This window comes from Giraffa tippelskirchi, chromosome 13 (assembly GCF_054371585.1).
Source record: "Giraffa tippelskirchi isolate mGirTip1 chromosome 13, T2T-mGirTip1v1.2.pri, whole genome shotgun sequence".
NCBI lineage: Eukaryota > Metazoa > Chordata > Mammalia > Artiodactyla > Giraffidae > Giraffa > Giraffa tippelskirchi.
Window position 1 is genome coordinate 116,002,054 of NC_137287.1, and position 21,014 is coordinate 116,023,067.

The 21,014-nt window shown below is 50.4% G+C and overlaps 1 non-coding gene across 1 annotated transcript; it reads right to left on the minus strand.

The window, feature by feature from the left end:
• Window positions 1–20,671: 20,671 nt before the first annotated feature.
• Window positions 20,672–20,758, minus strand: LOC145533597 (small nucleolar RNA SNORD35). The gene has a single exon (XR_014074184.1). It is a non-coding gene; the product is annotated as a small nucleolar RNA SNORD35 (small nucleolar RNA).
• Window positions 20,759–21,014: the final 256 nt, after the last annotated feature.

A 21,014-nucleotide genomic window follows, 5' to 3' on the forward strand; every position in this document is an offset into this window, starting at 1 on the left:
ACCTTTCTTCCAAGGAGTAAGCGTCTTTTAATTTCATGGCTGCAGTCACCATCAGCAGTGATTCTGGAGCCCAAAAAAATAAAGTCTGACACTGTTTCCACTGTTTCCCCATCTATTTCCCATGGAGTGATGGGACCAGATGCCATGATCTTAGTTTTCTGAACGTTGAGCTTTAAGCCAACTTTTTCACTCTCCTCCTTCACCTTCATCAAGAGGCTCTTGAGTTCTTCTTCACTCTCTGCCATAAGGGTGGTGTCATCCGCATATCTGAGGTTATTGATGTTTCTCCCGGCAATCTTGATTCCAGCTTGTGTTTCTTCCAGCCCAGCGTTTCTCATGATGTACTCTGCATATAAGTTAAATAAGCAGGGTGACAATATACAGCCTTGACGTACTCCTTTTCCTATTTGGAACCAGTCTGTTGTTCCATGTCCAGTTCTAACTGTTGCTTCCTGACCTGCATACAGGTTTCTCAAGAGACAGGTCAGATGGTCTGGTATTCCCATCTCTTTCAGAATTTTCCACAGTTTATTGTGATCCACACAGTCAAAGGCTTTGGCATAGTCAATAAAGCAGAAATAGATGTTTTTCTGGAACTCTCTTGCTTTTTTGATGATCCAGCGGATATTGGCAATTTGATCTCTGGTTCCTCTGCCTTTTCTAACACCAGCTTGAACATCTGGAAGTTCACGGTTCATGTATTGCTGAAGCCTGGCTTGGAGAATTTTGAGCATTACTTTACTAGCATGTGAGATGAGTGCAATTGTGCGGTAGTTTGAGGATTCTTTGGCATTGCCTTTCTTTGGGATTGGAACGAAAACTGACCTTTTCCAGTCCTGTGGCCACTGCTGAGTTTTCCAAATTTGCTGGCATATCGAGTGCAGCGCTTTCACAGCATCACCTTTGAGGATTTGAAATAGCTCAACTGGAATTCCATCACCTCCACTAGCTTTGTTCGTAGTTATGCTTTCTAAGGCCCACTTGACTTCACATTCCAGGATGTCTGAACACTCTCAAACAAATAGAAGTGAAAGTTGGAGGATAAATGCCCCAGCTTCCTTGCCCCTGGGAGGGACAAATCTGAGGTGTGTTCTGTACTGTCTCCTAGGTTCCCTAGAGGGCCTGAGCCACAGATGCCCTCTGCATGGGCTTCCTTTTCTTTTCTGTCTCATGTCCCACAGCCCCACTGATGCCTCTTGGGTTCAACTCCCCCCAAAACTACCTGCATGCCTTCCTTGTTGCAGAGTGCTTTTTGGAGAAGTCCCCTCCAAGAGTCAGCATTGGCCAAGCAAAAGAAGGTACAGTTTTGTATATCTTGCATCCCCAACAAAGAGAAGGGGTTGTTATTCTTGACAGCTTTAGCAAGTTCTGGGTTCTAAATGGACCTCAGCCAAGAACTTTTTCTATGTGACCTGGAGAAAGTTGCTCTCTGGTTCTTAGCTTTCCCCCACTCAGATGTGATGAAGGACTGGGGTTTGATGAGTTCTAGTGCTCAGTCGTTTCAGTCGTGTCCAACTCTGCGACCTATGGGCTGTAGCCCGCCAGGCTCCTCTGTCCTTGGGGATTCTCCAGGCAAGAATCCTGGAGTGGGTCGCCATGCCCTCCTCCAGGGGATCTTCCCAACCCAGTAATGGAACCCATATCTCTGGCTTCTCCGGCATTGTAGGCAATTTCTTTACCCACTGAGCCACCTGGGAAGCCCATTATGAGTTCTAGGGGGCTTGCCAATTCTAAAAATATAGAGGATCAGCCCACACTGTAGGGTCCGATCTGACCTGTGGATGAATGGGTGGGCGAAAAGCTCGCATCAGCCAGAAGGTGGCGCCAAAGTAATGTCCGAAGACACTGGCGGCTGGCTTTTGCCCGCTCTCATCCTCCCGTCATCCATCCTCTCCAAGCCTCCTGCGACTTCTACTCTCCAATCTCATCCGTTCCTCGGGTCTCTCTCTCCACTGCTTCCTACATTTAACAAGCATTCCTGCATTCCTCCTGTGGTCTCACCCCCAGCTAGGGCTGTGCCAGACAGCACCAAGAATGCACAGGGCCGGAGTGCTCTGTGCTAGGCACAGGGCTAAGAACTTCACATGCTTGTCTAAAGTCCCTAGGACAACCCCGAATAAGGCACAGTCTCTTCGAACGCCCATTTTACAGATGGAGGCTCAGAAGCTAAATGAGTTACTAAGGTCTGAAGAATTAGAGCTGAGATTTAGGCCTAACTAGGTTGATCCAAAACCTCCGGCAAGTGAAAAACCAGGCACATGCTATTAGGCTGTTAAAAGGCCATGTGACTGCCCAGGGCAGAAGAAAAGCCCCCTGCAGGAGCAGGTAACCTTTAGGGCTGGGGTTACACGGGAGCTGGAGAGTGAGACAGGCAGGCTGGGGGGAGTCAGGATGGCAGAGCCTCTGGGAAAAGCAGCAGCAAGCCTCTGTCCATCTTGGGTGGAGGTGGGGGCGGTGGCATCTATGGATTCCATCCAGTGGTTGCCCTCTAAGAATGAGAGTTATATATTCTGGGCACCCAGATTTCTATATTAAATCTCCCAATGTTTAAGTGCTACCAATCCCCCAAATTAAAACAAAACTGCAAGAACTCAAGACAGCATATCACAGAAGGTTGAAATTAAAAGCAACTGGGAATTTCATTGAATCCGACACTTCTCTTTTTTAATAAAAAAAAATTTTCGGCCACATTGCATAGCACAGTTCTCTGTCCAGGGATTGAACCCACGCCGTGGAAGCGTGAGTCTTAACCACTGGACCTCCAGGGAAGTCCTACTTTTGTTTTCTATGCGGGGACACTGAAGCCCTGGGAGGTCAAATCAGGCCACCTGTCCCAGGCAAGTTGTCTCTTTTCTCTGCACCCCAGCTGGGAGGCTGCAGAGAGTTTCTGGGGCCTTAGGCTCCACCCTGCAACCCTGGTTAACTGGGTCTAAAACAGTGAAATTCTAGGACTAGGGGCCCAGGGCTGAGCTGGCTGTAATGCCCTCTTAATTCTATTGAAGAAGGAATTCATAGGACCTGGACTCCATCTTAGGCCTGTTTATGCTGATCATGCTTGGCCACCTCTCTAATGGACTCTAAACTCTGTGCCTGTGGAAATGACAATAGAAGGATAAGACCAAATGACAATAGAAGGATAAGACCCCCTCCGGACAGGTCATAAATTCTTATCTGTAACCTCAGGCTTATTGATTATTGACTGTTTGAACACATAACACACGAATGATGGAGTTATTGTGATTGTATTTACCTTTCCTTTGTTTACAGTAAGTCACAAGGAAGTTGGGTGGTGGGTTCAGACACGTATACATGGGGTATAAAAGATTTTCACAAATGCTGGTCGGGGCCCTTGGTTAAGAGAAGACTCTGCCTTGGGCCCGCCGGTGTAATAAACTGCACTCCACTACCTGCACTGTCCTTCTGAGTGAGTTTGTTTCCCAAAACGCGTGGCTATAACACTATGACACCCCCCACCCCCATCTAGGCCCCCCAGGCATGCGCTCACACACTCTCCCCTTAAGCCTTCAGGGCCCGGCAGTGATTCCTTGGGCAGCAGAAGTTATTAAAGAGTCTGCCCCGAAGGATTTCTCTCCCCAAGAGTGATTCTAGCTCAGAAAATTACCAACCCACCTGCAGGGGTGGGGAGATACAGTTTTAATTTGTTAAAAAAAAAAAAAGAAAAAGAAAAAACTGTACTGTGGTCCTCAAGTCTGGGGGATGGGGGAAGCTTATTGGGGGGGTGGTCCTCTGGGATGTGCAACATTGCTACAGTGTGGGGGAGGGTCGGTGATAAGTAAAATCAGTGAGCAGCTTTCTCCCAGACAGAAGGTGGGTGGTGGTGGAGGGATTGGGGGTGGAGGGGCCCCCTGCTTCTCTATTCCAGTCCCCTCTTCCAATCCCTGGGGGCTCTCTGCCTCTCTCGTAGCCCGCCCGCTGACTGGCATGTCCCGCTGGGCCCCAGCGCCCAGCTAGTTCGCTGCCTGCTCCTCCCTCCAGGATCTCCTCCCACCCTCTGCAGTCTCTGCGTCTCCCCCTCCCCACCTTCTGCGTGTCTCCCTGACTGATCACCTCCTTCCCCTCCTCCCAGCCCTCCCATCTCACCCTTGTTCTCTTTTGAACAAGTATTCTTGTTCTGGCAAATCACCAAACTCCGACCTATGCATCTCACCACCCCCCACCCCCGCCCAAGCAACGCACAGGGAAACCAGCCCACCCGTGAGAGCTCCCCACCCCCTGCCCCCGCCAAACCCCCACCAACCGCAAGTTATAAGTCCTTCCAGACTTGTTTTCTGTACCAAAAATATTTTTTCAACTCGGGCTATTATTGCATGCACTATTTTGTAAGCAGCCTTCTTTGCTTAACTGTGTACAGCAGACATCTCTCCATGCCAATAAATATAGATCGACAACAAGCTTTTTAATTGCTGCATAGGATTCCATTGTCTGGCTGGAGCCTGATTCAGGTAAGGACTCCATGTTAGTGGATATTTAGGTGGCTTCTCTCTTTCCCTCGAGTCCCTTCCTGCTTCCCTGGCATCCCCCTCTCCACTTCCTCTTTCATTTTCCCCCGCCTCTCTGGCCTTCATCCCCAGCTTCTAGCCCTCCCCATTTCCTCCCAGCCTTGGGGGCCCCCTGTGGAGGAGTAGGGGGTCGCCGGTGTTTAACACCCGCTCCTGCCCCCCCCCCCCCGCCACCCCGGCCCTGTCAGACATGTGCCACCTCATTAGTGAGCCTGTCCCCCCAAGTGAGGCAGGCAGGAGCCACAGTGGTAGCGAGAGGCCTAATTGAATGTAACTAATTATTCACTCCCTTAAATGGGCCTGGGAGGGACAGAATTACTCACTCTGAACTGGGGAGACAGGGAACTGGCCGGCTGGCAAACAAATCCTGGGGCCTGCGGAGCTAGTCCTCCTTGGAATACTGATTAGGCAGGAAGGGCAGGATCAGATCAGGAACCCAGAGCCGCCTGGCCGTCCCCCCTCCCAGCTGGGAAACTGGGGGTCTAGAGGAGAAATGAATCGTTGTGTGAAGCTAATTGCAGGCCCACCCCATCCTGGACCTGGGAAGGGTCACTAAAGGAGCAGGGGTTGGGGGATGTGAAATGTTGAGCCTTCCTTTGGCTCTAGGAAGACAGGGGATTAGTGTTTCAGGTGGAGAGAGGCGAGAGGCAGGAGCACCTGGAGGGGTGACAAGTGGGGGTGGATGGCAAGAAACCTCAGTCCCACCTGGAGCCGCTGGGACCCAGCTAGCTCCAAGGAGGGTCCCCTTTGCTCCTGAGCTGTCAGGGGCAGAGCGAAAGACTGATGATGTCCACAATCCTTAGGGCAGCCCTCCGGGGTGGCAGGCTCCTTAAGAACACTGAGGTTGGGAGAAGGGATGTGGGTGATTCACCCCAGATCAGAGCCAGCATGGGCCAGAACCGGGGCTCAGCCCTCTTTAGCTGCCAAGCTTGAGTTCCTAACCTCTGAGACGGACCCAAACCTCATTCCTGACAAATTAAAATATCCTCAGGGTGCGGGTGGGATGGTAGTAGTTCAAGCATCAGTATTTTTTTTTTAAAGAGCTTCCTGGTGATTCTAACATTCTGTTGTTGTTTGTTGTTTAGTCTCTAAACTGCGTCCCACTCTGCGATCCCATGGACTGTAACTGGCCAGGTCCTTCTGTCCACGGGATTTCCCAGGCAAGAATACTGGAGTGGGTTGCCATTTCCTGCTCCAGGGGATCTTCCTGACCCAGGGATTGAACCCACGTCTCTTGCGTTGGCAGGCGGATTCTTTACCCTGAGCTACTAGGGAAGACTTCTAACATTCTACAAGGTCTGAAAACCACTTGTTTAAACCTTAGTTCCCTATGAGTCTCTGCTCTGGGGCAGGGGCGGGGTGGCCTGGGTAGGGAGGTGAAGAAAGAAGACCTGAATATGGCCCCAGGGAGCTCTGCTCTGGGCAACGCCTGCAGGTCAGAGGTGAGGATGTGGGGAGATGCAGAAAGGAGAGTGAAGGTGTGTGTGTGTGTGTGTGTGTGTGTGTGTGTGTGTGTGTGTGTGTGTGTGTGTGTGTGTGTGAGATAATTGTAATCCTGTCATTTTATACAGGCACTTCTCACACAGCATCTCATTTGATCCTGACAACAGACGACAGCTCTTTGAGAGTGTATAGTTATCCTTGCAGCTGAAAAAGGTGAGGATCAGAAAGGTGGAGTAAGTGGCCCAAGGAAACACAGCACAGCCAACATCCTGGCTCTCCTGGGTTCCAAACCCCATGCTCCTTTCTCTGCTGCGGCTTTGATTCTGCTACTGTGTTTGTGATGTCTTCTCCAGCAGGTGTTTGTGTGGGCGTGCTACTATTCTGTGTGTGTGCGCATGCTTGTGAGATGGGTCTGTATGAGCATGCCTTTCCCTCCTGAAAGGGGCTGGCTGTTCACAAGCCTCCCACTCCTGCCCAGCACAAAGCCTCCTGTTGACTAATGAGAGGAAGGGGGACAGGGCAAAAGCCCCAGCTTCTCGCCCCCTTTTCCCGAAGCCAGCTCCGGTACCCACTCAGGAGGCAGCCTCCCCTCAATACTGGGGGCTGGCAAGCGGCAGGGGAAGGCAGGTTACCCTGCCAGCCAAGTGCCGGTCAGCCTTGTTTGTAATGAATGTGGAGAGAGACCTCTCTGTAGTCCTAGGGCAGGGAAGTTTCCCCTGCCCCATGAACATGCTGCTCCCACTTTGGCCCTCAGCGAGGGTGGCAGGGAGAGATGGATCACCCTCCTCTATCCACCCTCCCCAAGTACAAGGGACTTCATGGAGGCTTCACAGAGGGGCAGTAAATTTATGAGCCCAACACAGATCCCCCAATCACCTTGTTGACTGGTCCATCTTCCTGGTGTCAGGGATGATACGAAATTATCGTGAAATACATATCCAGATGACGGAGGCGCTGGTGGGTTGGGGACCAGCAAGGGTTCCAGGGGCAGAGGAAGCTGGGCCTCAGGTGGGAGGGCCGTTGCCACCCACCCCACCTTGGTTGAGACCCAGAGAGGGGGACCCTGCTCACTTTCCAGTTTTTGGCTGGGGTAGGGCAGCTATGTTCCATCTCGGCCTCCAACTTCCTTGGAAGCCCCCTGCTCAGTGAGACTCTTAACTCACCAGGCTGCATGTAGGACCTCAGCTCTGATGGGGCCATAAGGCACCTGTGTTTCCAGACTCCCAGAGTCAGAGAGATGGGCAGGGCAAGCTGAACAGGGCAGCTGGATTGGAGGAAGGGCTGGGTTCTGCATGAGTGGGTCGGGGCAACAGAAACAGGGTCAGGACCATGGTCCTGGGTGATGCTCCACTCCTTTGGTTGCCCACCTGTAATCATGAGCAGGGACCAATCAGAAGGTCTCTCAGAGGGATGGGGTCCTTGGAGGCTCCCCTGCTGTGCCTGGTATTAACTCTTCAATCTCTGGGAATGAGGAGAGACCAGTGTTGAGGGGGTGCTACTTGGAGAGCTTGGGGTAGCACCTAGTTACTACTACGTTTGGAAGTACAGCTGACCCTTGAACAACATGAGAGTTGGGAGCACCCACCCTCTATGCAGGGGAAAATCCATGTGTAGCTACAGTTGGCCCTCCGTATTCATGATTCCACATTCAAAGATTCAACCAATTGCTGATCATGTAGCACCATAGTATGCATTTATTGAAAAATGTCTGCCTATACATATTTTATATAAAATATCTGCATAGATATCTGTGCAGTTCAAACCTGTGTTTTTCAAGGGTCAAGTGTAGTTAGTATTTTCCCATGCCCTATAGCAGGATGGGGGGCTTCCCTGATGCCTGCAATGCAGAAGACCTGGGTTCAGTCCCTGGGTCAGAAAGATCCCCTGGAGAAGGGAATGGCAATCCACTCCAGTATTCTTGCCTGGAGAATCCCATGGACAGAGGAGCTTGGTGGGCTACTGTCCATGGGGTCACAAAGAGTGGGATACGACTAAGTGACTTACACTCACTCACTCATAGCAGGATGATGTGTTCCAGCTGAATGCCAGTCTTGGAGCAGGTCCCCAAAGTCCAGTGGTTCCTCCCTCTCCCTTCTGGCTGGCGGTGTCTGGGTTCTCTCCCCAAAGACCCTGGTCTTGAGGCCACTGAGTCAGGGGATGAGCCCAAGGATGAAGGGCATGCAGGGATCCCCAAATGCAGGGTGCCAGAGCCTTCCTGCCTCTCCTCACCCTCACTTCAGTCAGCTCTCAGGGGACTCCCGTCCCCCCGCCCTGCACCCTGAGGACTGAGCTGGAAGTGGATGCAGCCCGCCAGCTGGAATGCCGTCACCCGGCCTCCTGGGCAAGGCCTGCTCTTGCTGTGGGAAACTGTGAGAGTTGAGGCTCTGCAGGGCTCAGTGGGCAGGACTGGCTGGCCCTGCCTGACCTGATCTAGCCCTGGGACTCCCCCCTCTCTCCGCCCCCCAGGAAGGGGCACGGCAACTCTGGGGGATGGTCAGAGTCCAGACAGCCAGACCAGCTTCACCTAGTGATGATTCGGGCTGGGCGGGGGCCCTGGAGGGTGAGTGCAGCCCCGAGGCAGTTGAGGGGGTGGGGAGCCAGACACAGCCATATCTGGAAATGAGATTTGCAGTGTTATCTGTGCTGGCTCAGGCCGAGGGCCTTGGGCATTAGCTAACCTGTCTGAGGAGTTAAGGAGCGGGGAGGGGCCCGGAAGCAGAGGGGTGGTGGGAGCGCCTGCTGGAGTGAGTGTGTGTATGTCCCTTGGGGGGTTTGTCTTTGTGCTTTTTGGTTTTACCAAAGTGTGTGTGTGTTTCCCTGGTTTATGTGGATGTCCTTTAAAGGGATGCTGTGTGAGTACTTGGCTTCTTGCTCATGTGTTGAGATTTCTCTTTTGTGTGTGTGTGTGTGTGTGTGTGTGTGTGTACACAACCACACGTTCCCGGCAGTTTGGTGTGTACATCCTCTATCATATCCCACCCCCTCAGCAGCCTGCAGGTCCAAACACAGTCTAAGAAATAGAGCGGAGTTGGGGGGGGCAGGGCACCCAGAGGGTGGTCCGGGGAGAGCTGGGCCCTGGAGGTGGCCCTGGCCTGGCAGGGAACAAAGGGCCAATCAGTGGAGAGGCCACAAGAGCGCTGGCTGATTGAGGAAGAGGAATTAGCCAGGAGCCTCTTGGGGCCCCGCGGGGGGCAGGGGGGGCCTGGCTTCCTGATTAGGGAGCCGGCGCAGCTGGGTTCACCTGAGCTGCAGGCAGGCGGGCAGCCCGGGGCAGGGGAATGTGGGCCAGGAATGAGCCACAGCAGGGCCTAACTGAGGACCTGGACTGATGACCAGGGATGGCAGGGATGGACTATAAACAACAGATGTCACCACGACCCTAGCAGCTCCCCGCTACCCAGGGTTCTCAGTGTGCCTGGTGATGGAAGTGGCATCTGCCACTCAATCCTCACAACGCAGTTTCAGTCATCATTCGGGCTCCTGAATGAGGACATAGAGGCTGTTGTTGTTGTTCTGTCCCTCAGTCGTGTCCGACTCTTTGTGACCCCATGGACTCAGGCTTCCCTGTCCTTCACCATCTCCCGGAGCCCTCTTTCCCAGCATCAGGGTCTTTTCTAATGAGTCGGCTGTTCCCATCAGTGAGGGATGCACAGCTCCTAATCCAGGTTGACTCGACCTCAGAGTCCTCTTTTTACCTTTATGCCACCATCCAGGACAGGCCCCAGCCCTCGCTACATCACCAGTGGGGAGAAGTGGGTACAGATTGCAGGGACAGGAAAAGAGGGATTTACCAATCAACCTGACCAGCAAGGGCTTCCCTTGAGGCTCAGCTGGTAAAGAATTTGCCAGCAATGTGGGAGACCTGGGTTGGGTCCCTGGGTTGGGAAGATCCCCTGGAGAAGGGAAAGGCTACTCACTCCAGTATTCTGGCCTGGAGAATTCCATGGACTAAGTCCCTGGGCGGAGAAGGCAATGGCACCCCACTCCAGCACTCTTGCCTGGAAAATCCCATGGATGGAGGAGCCTGGTAGGCTACAGTCCATGGGGTTGCTAAGAGTTGGACATGACTGAGCGACTTCACTTTCACTTTTCCCTCTCATGCACTGGAGAAGGAAATGGCAACCCACTCCAGTATTCTTGCCTGGAGAATCCCGGGGATGGCGGAGCCTGGTGGGCTGCCGTCTATGGGGTTGCACAGAGTCGGACACGACTGAAGTGACTTAGCAGCAGCAGCAACAGCAAGTCCCTGGGATCACAAAGAGTCAGACACAACTGAGCGACTATCACTTTCCTGATCATCAAAGTAGACTGATTTGGTAGGTGATGAGACATTCATCACTGGAGGTATGCAAGGAGCGGCCCACTGATGAAGGGCTCCCTTGAGGGATAGGAGGTTGGGTTCCATCTTCCTCCATCACTGTAATGTGGTCTTGAGTCAGAGCCCCTGGGTTGGAATCCTCACTGTGTGACCTTGGGCAACTGGCTAGCCCTCTCTGTTTCAGTTTTCTCATCTGCCAAGTAGAAGAGTTTGAGGATTGAATCCAGAGGACAGAATTTTTCCAGTGGTCATGTATGGATGTGAGAGTTGGACTACAAAGAAAGCTGAGTGTCGAAGAACTGATGCTTTTGAACTGTGGTGTTGGAGAAGACTCTTGAGAGTCCCTTGGACTGCAAGGAGATCCTACCAGTCCATCCTAAAGGAGATCAGTCCTGGGTATTCATTGGAAGGACTGATGCTGAAGCTCCAATACTTTGGCCACCTGATGTGAAGAACTGACTCCTTGGAAAAGATCCTGATGCTGAGAAAGACCGAAGGCAGGAGGAGAAGTGGCGAAGAGGATGAGATGGTTGGATGGCATCACAGACTCAATGGACATGTGTTTGTGCAAGCTCTGGGAGCTGATGATGGACAGGGAGGCCTGGCGTGCTGCAGTCCATGGGGTCACAAAGAGTCGGACACGACTAAGCGACTGAACTAAACTGAAAGTACTCAATATTCTAACACTGTGTGTTAGGTGGGGTCAGAGAGAACTGGGGGAAGAGGAGGGACTTGGCATGAACAGAAAGTAAAGTGAAAGGAAACGCAGGTGTTGGTTCTGAGGCTTGGGGGGTTAGGTGGGAACTCGGGTAACAACCTGAAAAATCCCCAGGCTGCTCTGCTTCAGTCTAGACCTCACCTCCCCTTTCAGGCTGTTGCTCCTCCCTCCCTCCCTGCTTTTCCTGCCCAGTTTCTCCTCCTTTATTTCATTCTCCATCCTTGTTAATTTGACCATGTCACCCTGTCATCCATAGCCTTGGATGACTCTCCTTTGCCCATGGAAGTGCTTCTCCAAGTGTGCCAGGAGAACCCAGGGAGATGGGGGATAACCTTAGGTTATCTGGAGTCTCTTACATGACTCTTACGTGATCTGGAGTCCCTTAGGGAATTTCCAGTTCTCTACTAATGCCAAGGAGGACATCTCCATTTGACGGTATTTTGTCCTCCACACCTTTATCAAAAGGAGGTGAGGCTCAGACTCAGAGCTATCAGCAAGAGCTCAATATCACTGATGTGTTCCAACCATTTCCTTCGTCTCAAAGCACCTCTCCTCTCGGCTCCCCAACTGCACGCTTTCTTCTTTGTATCCTCTTCCCTGGCTGCTCCTGCCCAGTCTCCAGGATTGTCCTCTGGGGCTGGCCCTCTAAAGCCGGTGTGCCATCGGGCCCCCTCTTGTCTGGACTCTGTCCAGCCCCAAGGACCTCAGTGAGTCCCAAGCACATCTCTCCAGACTCAGAAACGTCCAGCTGCCTTCGTGACATCACCATTGGATGTCCATCTCGACCTGAAAGTCCAAAATGGAGCTTGAGTTACCCCACACCTCTGCCTCCCCTCTTGCTCGCCCTGTTGCTGGAGATGCTTAAACACTTAAGGGTTCCCTTGGTTCTTTTCTCTTTCTCACCTGCCCCATCCAATCCATCAGCTATACACGTTCATTTTACCTGCAAAACATTCCCTGCTGCTACAGCCACTTCCCTCCATCACTTCTTGCTCTGGCCCAAGCCATTCTCATCCCTCACCTGCATGTTACAGTCACCTCTGCCCTGGTCCTGTCGCTCCCACCCTGCACCCCTACAGTCCACCACGCAGCAGCCAGAAAGACTTTTAAAAACAATGATCAGACATCTCCCTCCACTGCTTAAAAGTTTCAAAGGGAATTCCCTTGTGCTTACAAAAATTCAAGCCCTTTGCACTGGTTTACAAGGACCGGTGTAGCTGGGGTCCTTTTCGGTCTGTTTCTCCCTCTTCATCCCCACGTGACTCACCCCCTTGTCCACTCTGTTCTGGCCCCACAAAGCTCAGTTCCACCTTATTCTGGGATTCTCTCACCCTTGATCTTTGCATGGTTAGTATCTTCTCTTCCTTTCGCTGTCTGCATGAGGGTCACCTCCGCAGAGAGGATTTCCCTGACCATCCAATAACCCAGTCACTCCCAGACGTGACCGAATCGGCCTCTTCAGGCACAGCAGAGCATGGCACTTTTACTTGTTTCCTTTGTTTCCTTTTTTCTTTTCCCTATATAACTATAAATGTTTTCCTTGGTGGTGCAGTGGTAAAGAATTCACCTGGCAATGCAGGAGAGGCAAGAGATGTGGGTTCGATCTCTAGGCCGGGAAGATCCCCTGGAGAAGGAAATGGCAACCTACTCCAGTATTCTTGCCTGGGGAATCTCATGGACAGAGGAGCCTGGTGGGCTACAGCCCATGGGGTTGGAAAGAGTCAGACATGACTGAGCACGCATGCGTGCATGCATGCATGTGTATAATTATGAACCAAGAACTTGAGTTAGTAAAATGTCCAGGAGGATCATTAGTGGGAACCTGTCTGGTTCACTGCTGTATCCCCAAAGCCAAGAATGGTGCCTGTGTCATTGGAGACAATTATTAAGTATTTGTTTCTTGAATTGATAAGTTATATATATATATTGCAATCACCTTTAATTTATGATGGCTATCACTGTGTTTTTCCACTGTAGATAGAGATTTAAACTTTCCTTTTAAGAATAAAGCAAAAAAAAAAAAAAAAGAATACAGTGAAAGGAGATCTTATAACAGAATTGTGTCCAGAATATTAAAGAATTCTTACAACTCAACAATAAAAAGACAACACAGTTAAAAATGGGCAAAGGATTTGAATAGACTTTTCTCCAAAGGTGACAAGCAACTGGCCCATCAGCACATGAAAAGATGCTCAACATCATTAGTTACCGTGTGTGTGTGTTAGTTGCTCAGTCATGTCCGACTCTTAGCAATCCCATGGACTGTAGCCCACCAGGCTCCTCTGACAATGGAACTCTCCACGCAAGAATACTGCAGCGGGTTACTATTCCCTTTTCCAGGGGATCTTCCTAACCCAGGGATTGAACCTGAGTCATCTACGTTACAGGTAGATTCTCTACTGTCTGAGTCACCAGGGACGCCCCATTAGTTACTATGGAAATGCAAATCAAAACCACAATCAGATGCCATTTTAAACCCGTTGGAATTTAGCTACTAGGATGACTAAAAATGAAAAAAAGACAGACAATAGTAAATGTTAGCAAAGATGTGGAGAAGTTGGAATGCTCATATATTGCTGGGGGGGTTGTGAAATGGCACAGCCACTTTGGAAACAGTTTGGCAGTTGTTCTTCCTCCAAAGGTAAACATGGAGTCATCATATAATCCAGCAATCCCACTCCTAGGTGTATACCCAGGAGAACTGAAAACATACACACACACAAAAACTTTTATGTGAGTTGATAGTGACATTATTCAAAATAGCCAAAAAATAGAAACAACTCAGATGTCCATCAACTGATGAATATGGTATATCTATACAATGGAATACTATTCAGCAATAAAAAGGAAGGAAGTACTGCTATATGCTTCAACACATCTGAGTGGACCCTAACACCAAGTTTCTAACTGAAAAAAGCCAGTCGCAAAAGGCCACATCACATATTGTTTGATTCTACTCATCTGAAGTGTCCAGAATAGGCAAATCCAGAGAAACAGAAAATAGATTAGTGGTTGCCAGGAGATGTGGGGCGGTGGCGGAGGGGGAGGAAGGAGGGAAAATTGGAAATGATTGATAATAGATGATGAAAACGTTGTGAAATTAGATAGTAGTGATGATTGTACAATTATGAATATGCTAAAAAACATGAATTGTACACATTAAAATTGTGTATTTTATGTTATGTGAGTTATATCTCGATAAAGCCACTATTGAAAAATAAAGTTTAAAAATGATCGTTGAAAGAAAAAAGGCCAAGAAACGCATGGGTCTCCAGCACAGTCAGGGAAGAGGAATGTGAGTGATTCGAAGCTGGCTTATGGAGACTTTGCTCGTGGTCCAGCAGTTAGGACTCTGCTCTTCTACTGCTGGGGCACAGGTTTGATTCCTGGTCTTGGAACTAACATGCCACACTCTGCATAGTTCAGCCAAAAAATAATAGATGTTAGCTTATAAGCTTACAAGGATAAAGTCCGGACATCATAGTTTAACATTCAAGGCTGACTCCAGTTTTGTATGCTGCTCTTCCCTTTAATCTGGTCACATTGAGCTGCTCCCTGTCTCCGAAACAGGAATCTTTAGCGCTGCCTTGTCCTTGCAAATCCTTGCCCTTGACTGGGGTACTCGCTCTCATTTTCTCTATCTGGTTGAATTCAGTCTGGTCAATATCTGTGGGAAGGCTAGGTGCTGAGGCTTCTCAGGCCGCGCGAGTGGTAAAGAACCCGCCTACCGACGCAGGAGACTGGAGTTCGATCCCTGGGTCGGGAAGATTCCCCCAGAGGCGGGCACGGCAACCCCCCTCCAGTATTCTTGCCTGGAGAATCCCATGAACAGAGGAGCCTGGTGGGCTGCGGTCCATAGAGTTGCAAAGGGTCAGACGCGACTGAAGCGATTTAGCACGCGTGCACACATGCGGTATACGCCAGGCTCTGTGCCAGGTGCTGGCGACACAGTGCGGAGAAGTGAGAAGGACATGGTCTGGGCCCTGGGCTGGCTCCCAGGCAGGACGAGGGCGATGAAAGAGTACCTGGCAAAAATCGAGCTGGAAGGAGACGCTGGGATGCTAGGAGCACTGAGACTGCAGAGGCGCAGAGGAGGAAACTGACAGAGCCTGAGTGACCCAGAGGGAACAGAGGAGGGGATGTTTCAGCTGCAGAGTTTAGCCAGGCAAGGAATAGAGGGAAGCGTATGACAGGCTGAGGGAACAGACTAGGCTAAAACCTCAGGCAGAGCACAGCAGGTTGGAGGAGGCATCAGAAGGCAGACTGACTGGAATGTAGCCTGGGAGGTGGGGAGTGGCAAGAAATAGTCTTAGAGGGAGAGTGATTGGTGCTTGGGGTCCTTGTTGGTCATGCCAAACATGCTGGATTTTTAATTCCAGAGCTCAGTTCAATTCCACAGAATATTATGCTTATTTTTCTTCAAATCACTGATCACCCCTGGCATTATACAACCATCTGTTTATTGCCTGCCCCCCTACTAGAAAGGACGTGAACTTTGTGTTGTTGACTGCTGTGTACTCAATAGCCAGAACGGCTCACGTAGACACTCCATAAATACTTATCAAATGCATGGATTTACATGCCTGTCTCCTCTGCTTCACAGTTATTTAAAGTCAGGCAATGGCTGGATTCATCATTATGTCCCCAGGGCCCAGCACAGAGCTTGGCACACACATGCTGCTTAATAAATATCCAGAGAATAATTGAATGAATAATTGTCTCCTTCAATAGGCTACAAATTCCTAAAGGGCAGGGCCTGCTTGATATATGTCCTCAGTGGCCCACACATTGTCTGGCAGGCAGCAGACACTCAGTAAAGATTTGTTGCACTAATCGAGTGTCCCCTCTGGATGGGGGCCCTGGCAGGCTTGCGTTGGGAGCTAAACCTTGCACACCTTCAAGGGTATTAACTCCCAGGTAGGCAGGAAGGGGAGATCCCCAGTTGTCAAAGGGTCTCCGGACCTGGGGCCACAGGTCTTGCTGACGGGATTAGCCTAGATGTGCCAGGTAGCCGGGGAGACTGGGAGCACCAAGGAGGGCTTCCTGGGGGTCAGAGACCACACCACTGCCCATCCGGCCCCAGCCCCGCCCCTCTCCGGTGATTGGCAGGCGGCTCCACCAATGAGATGTGAGTGCAGCTGGGGATGGAGGTGGTGGGATGGGACAGATGGTGGGTGACAAGGAAACCCCCATGTACTCCTCCATCTGTTACATTTAATTGACTTCCCGCAGAAAGAAAAAAAAAAAAGATAAACCAGTTGCAAGGATGAAATTGCTAATTAAAAGGCCCTCTGATTAGATAGACAAATATTTACCAATTATGCCTGACCCTGTCTCTCTCTCTTATGTCTGCAAACTCCCCCATCAGCATCATGGCTGCATGACACCCAGCTGGTGGCTCTTCCACCAATCCCTTTCCTGGGGCTCAGACTGGCTCCGGGTGAAGCCGGGTAGGAGAGAGGCAAATACGGCAAATAGTCATTCAACAAACACCATGCCTAGGTCCAGGTTCAATGCTGGGCCCCAGAGAGCCAAATCAGGATTGCCAAGCTTAGTGCTGTGGGTTGTGAGCTGCACGAAGCTTCAGCGGGAGAATGGGGCTCCACTTGTCAGCCTGAGACTCCTGGTGGCAGAAGAAGACTTTTTCTTTTCTTTTTTTTTCCGCACAATGGGCCATTAGCTTGCCGACCCATGTTCAGAGGATCATGCCTGCATTTTTTTTAATCCACACAGAATGGGCTAGTGACAGCTGAATAGAGATGACTGTGATTCAGTTCCTGAGCCATGGGCTCTTGGGAGAGTCGGGGAGAAAAATCTACCTATGATGAATAAACTGTCATTTAACATTTATTGAGCTCTTGACGTTTGCCAAGCACTGTGCTAAGTGCTGGGCTTCCCAGGTCATACTAGTGGTAAAGAACCCGGCTGCCAATGCAGGAAACATAAGAGACAGGGGGTCAATCCCTGGTCGGGAAGGTCCCCCGGAGAAGGGAATGGCACCCACTCCAGTATTCTTGCCTGGAGAATCCCATGGACAGAGGAGCCTGGCGGGCTACAGTCCATGGGGTTGCACAGAGTCGGACATGAGTGAAGCGACTTAGCATGCATGTGCTTAATTCTGGGGGAAAGAGAGATGAGTAATACATATTTCTTGCCCTCCAAGAGTCCTGTCCACTTGGAAGAGATGGGTACCCATACCTGGGTCTGCCCTTCCTGTTTTCTTTTCCTCCCTTCATTCCAAATAATCTTTAGGAATACCTGGGAGGTAAGAATCATCGCTCTGGACTCATGGGGACTGCATTCAAATTTTGGCTCTCCTCTGTTCTGGCTGTGTGACCTTGCGCAACTTACCTCACCTCGCTGTGCCTCAGGTTTCCTCTCTAAGTTGGAAATAACAATGGTAGTAGCATCATGGAGTTATTACAGATTAAATGAGTTAATGCATGTAACTCAAGCCTGACACATAGTAAGTGCTCAATAAAGGGTATCTATTTGAACTGTGGTGTTGGAGAAGACTTTTGAGAGTCACTTGGACTGCAAGGAGATCCAACCAGTCCATCCTAAGGGAAATCAGTCCTGGGTGTTCATTGGAAGGACTGACGTTGAAGCTGAAACTCCAATACTTTGGCCACCTGATGCAAAGGACTGACTCATTTGAAAAGATCCTGATGCTGGGAAAGGCAGGAGGAGAAGGGGACGACAGAGGATGAGATGGTTAGATGGCATCACCAACTCAATGAACATGAGTTTGGGTAAGCTCCGGGAGTTGGTGATGGAAAGAGAGGCCTGGGTGCTGCGGTTCATGGGGTCGCAAAGAGTCGGACATGACTGAGTGACTGAACTGAACTGTTATTTTTTGAGTCTATTATGTGTCCCTTGGGAACACAGAGCTGCACCAGTGTGGTTTCCTCTCGCTTTAGAACTCACAGTGTGCACACGCACAGAGAAACCTAGTAACATACACAAGCTAACATATACTCAGGCTATGCTGAAGAAGTTGTATGACAGGGTGCAGTTTTATTTATTTGTTTTCTAATTTTGACTGCACTGGGTCTTCATTGTGATGTGCAGGCTTATTTGTCCCATGGCGTGTGGGATCTAGCTCCCTGACCCGGGGTCAAACCCGCGTCCCTTGCCTTGGCAGGTGAATTCTTAACCACTGGACCACCAGGGAAGTCCCAGGGTGTGGTTTAGAATGAATGAGTTTTAGCTTAGAAGCCAGATGAGTTGAGGTTGTCTTAAACCCAGGATGGGGAAACTGGAACGATTGCCTGGTGAGGTCATGCGCTCTCCATCACTGCAGGTATGCCAAAGAGTGGGGTTGCCACAGAAAGGATCCCAGCTGTGTGGGAGAGAAGCAGATCAATTCCATTAGGCAGACACTGGTTTGGGGTCTGACAGCCCCCACCTAGGACAGTGGGATAAGTTTTCCAGGACCAGAGAATTCCCTAGAGACCTGGTGGTTAGGACTCAGTGCTTTTACTGCCAGGACTGGGTTTGATTCCTGCTTGGGAAACTAAGATCTTGCAAGCTGTGCAGTATAGCCAATTTAAAAAAGAAAAAAAGAAGAAGAAACGAATACTAAAGTTCTCCAGGAACAGCTGGATAAGTGTGGAAGCCTGACATTGGGCAGCGCACTGGGAGCCCATTCCACTAGCAAAGGGACAGCCAAGCTTCCTGCCATATATGTTCATTTCCTGGGGTGAGGCCCCAAATGACGGGAATGCTACAGACAGAGGCAGGAAGGTGTCAGACTTCAGCCCCTAAGGTGGCCCCAATTGGGATGGGGGAGAGCTAGGATGATTCAGTCCCGAAGGGGTGACTTGGGAACCCCTCTGCTGTGTGACCACTGTCTACTTTCTCCCCATCCCAGTTTCCCCACCTGTAAAATGGGAAGAGAGTGGACCAGATAAATGTCAGTGTCCAGCCCTTGTTTCCCTTCTCCCATTTCCAAATCACTGACAACACATATTAAGTACTCACCACACGCCCAAATCATTCAGTCCTAAAGGAAATCAACCCCAAATATTCATTGGAAGGACTGATGCTGAAGCTGAAGCTCCAATAGTTTGGCCACCTGATGCAAAGAGCTGATTCATTAGAAAAGACCCTGATGCTGGGAAAGTTTGAAGGCAAGAGGAGAAGGGGACGACAGAGGATGAGATGGTTGGATAGTATCACCTACTCAATGGACATGAGATTGAGCAAACTCCAGGAGATGGTGAAGGACAGGGAAGCCTAGTGTGCTGCAGTCCATGTGGTCGCAAAGAGTTGGACACGACTGAGCGACTGAACAATAAGAACATGCCATGCACTGGATAAGAACAACTAAGCCTGTTGCATGTAGCATCTCATTTATTTATTAAAGTTTTAGTTTATTTATTTTTTGGCTGTGCTGGGTCTTCATTGTGTCTCATGGGCTCTTCGTTGCAGTGCACGGGCTTTCTCTAGTTGCTCGAAGGCTCAGTAGTTGCAGCATAGGAGTTTCTCTAGTTGCCCCACAGGATGTGGGATCTTAGTTCCCTAACCAGGGATCGAACCCACATCCCGCGCACTGAAAGGCGAATTCTTAACCACTGGACCACCAGGGTTCACCCCTACCATCTCATTTAAATTTCACGTCAACCCAGAAGGTAGGCACTCTTATCGCCATGCCCGCTTTACAGATGAAGAAGCTGAGAAGTAAAGGAAGCTGTCCAAGTTCACCTAGCACGGAAATGACAGAGCCAGGTCGCAAATTCAGGCCTGGCTGACACAGATGTGGGATGCCAGTACCTCTGTCCTCCTGCCTGCCAGTCCTGCTAGGCTCCCCAGCACGGCCCCCGCCCTGCGCTCCATCCTAGGAGCATGCCTCCCCCTCCTGGGCTCATACCATGAAAGCCCCATGCAGAGCCTTCGACTCTAGAGGGATATATATTATCTAAATTTGATAAGACAACTTAATTTCACTCCGTGTCTGTTACCGGCGATAAAACCAGGAGACTTTTATGACCCAGCGTCCTCGGCAAGATTGTCAGGAACTTATTATACAAGGTCTAACTGGATTTCTCCCTGCAGATGGCTGGGAGCCACGGGCTGGAACGCAGTTCAGCATCACATTTGGGGGAATAAATGCAAAATGTCTGTTCCAGAGGCTTAGATAAGGCAGCATGCCTCTGAGCTCCCCAAGAATTGGATCTGCCTTTCTCAGGCCCTGAAGGGTGATTCGGGGAGGATTTATTTAAACACTGTTGGCGGAGGACGAGATGATGGGTTTTCTCTCCTTCTCACCCCTTGATCCTTCTCACCCATGGAAGGAATGTGGAGGTGCCTGGGACTTGGGGTTCAGAAAAGAGGTTCCTGGAGAGTGAGAAGTTCAGGGCAAAGATGGTGTGTGCAATGGCGGGGGATGAGTGGGTGATGGAGGGTGAGACCAGAGATGTGAGGATAGTGTGCAGTGATAGAGGGTAAAGGAAGAGCCAAAGGAGGGGGAACTAGGTGCGTCTTCACTTGCTGCCCACGGATGCCCCCAAGACTCCTCCCTTACTGCCCCGAGATGCCTGTCTCCTTCCCCAGCAGACCCCAAGGGCTGGTGTGGACCCTCAAACACAGGGCTCCTAAAACAGACGACGTCCCTCAGATGTGGGGTTCACATACTTGGGCTCACAGATGCCCCAATATATTCTTTTTTTTTTCCCGGCATCAGCTGAGCCGTTTGCATGATCAGCACTGCCCAGGGTGGCATCCACAGACCATCGTGAGAAAAATCCATCATCTGCCGATACCCCAATATTTTAAGGTTCACTGTCAGCACACCACACATTCAGAGCTCACCTCAAAATCTGATAGCTACTAGGCGTGGGCTCACAGACAGATCTAGGATTCAGCTCAGTCTTAACACCCAGTGCACATCTACAGCCTCCTAAACCAAGATCAGCCCCAAGCTGAGAGTTAACTCCCCAGACTGACATCCCCCAGGGGTGTGCTTCTACATGTATTTGGCACAACCTCAGATTCAGACTCTTCTCGAACTAGA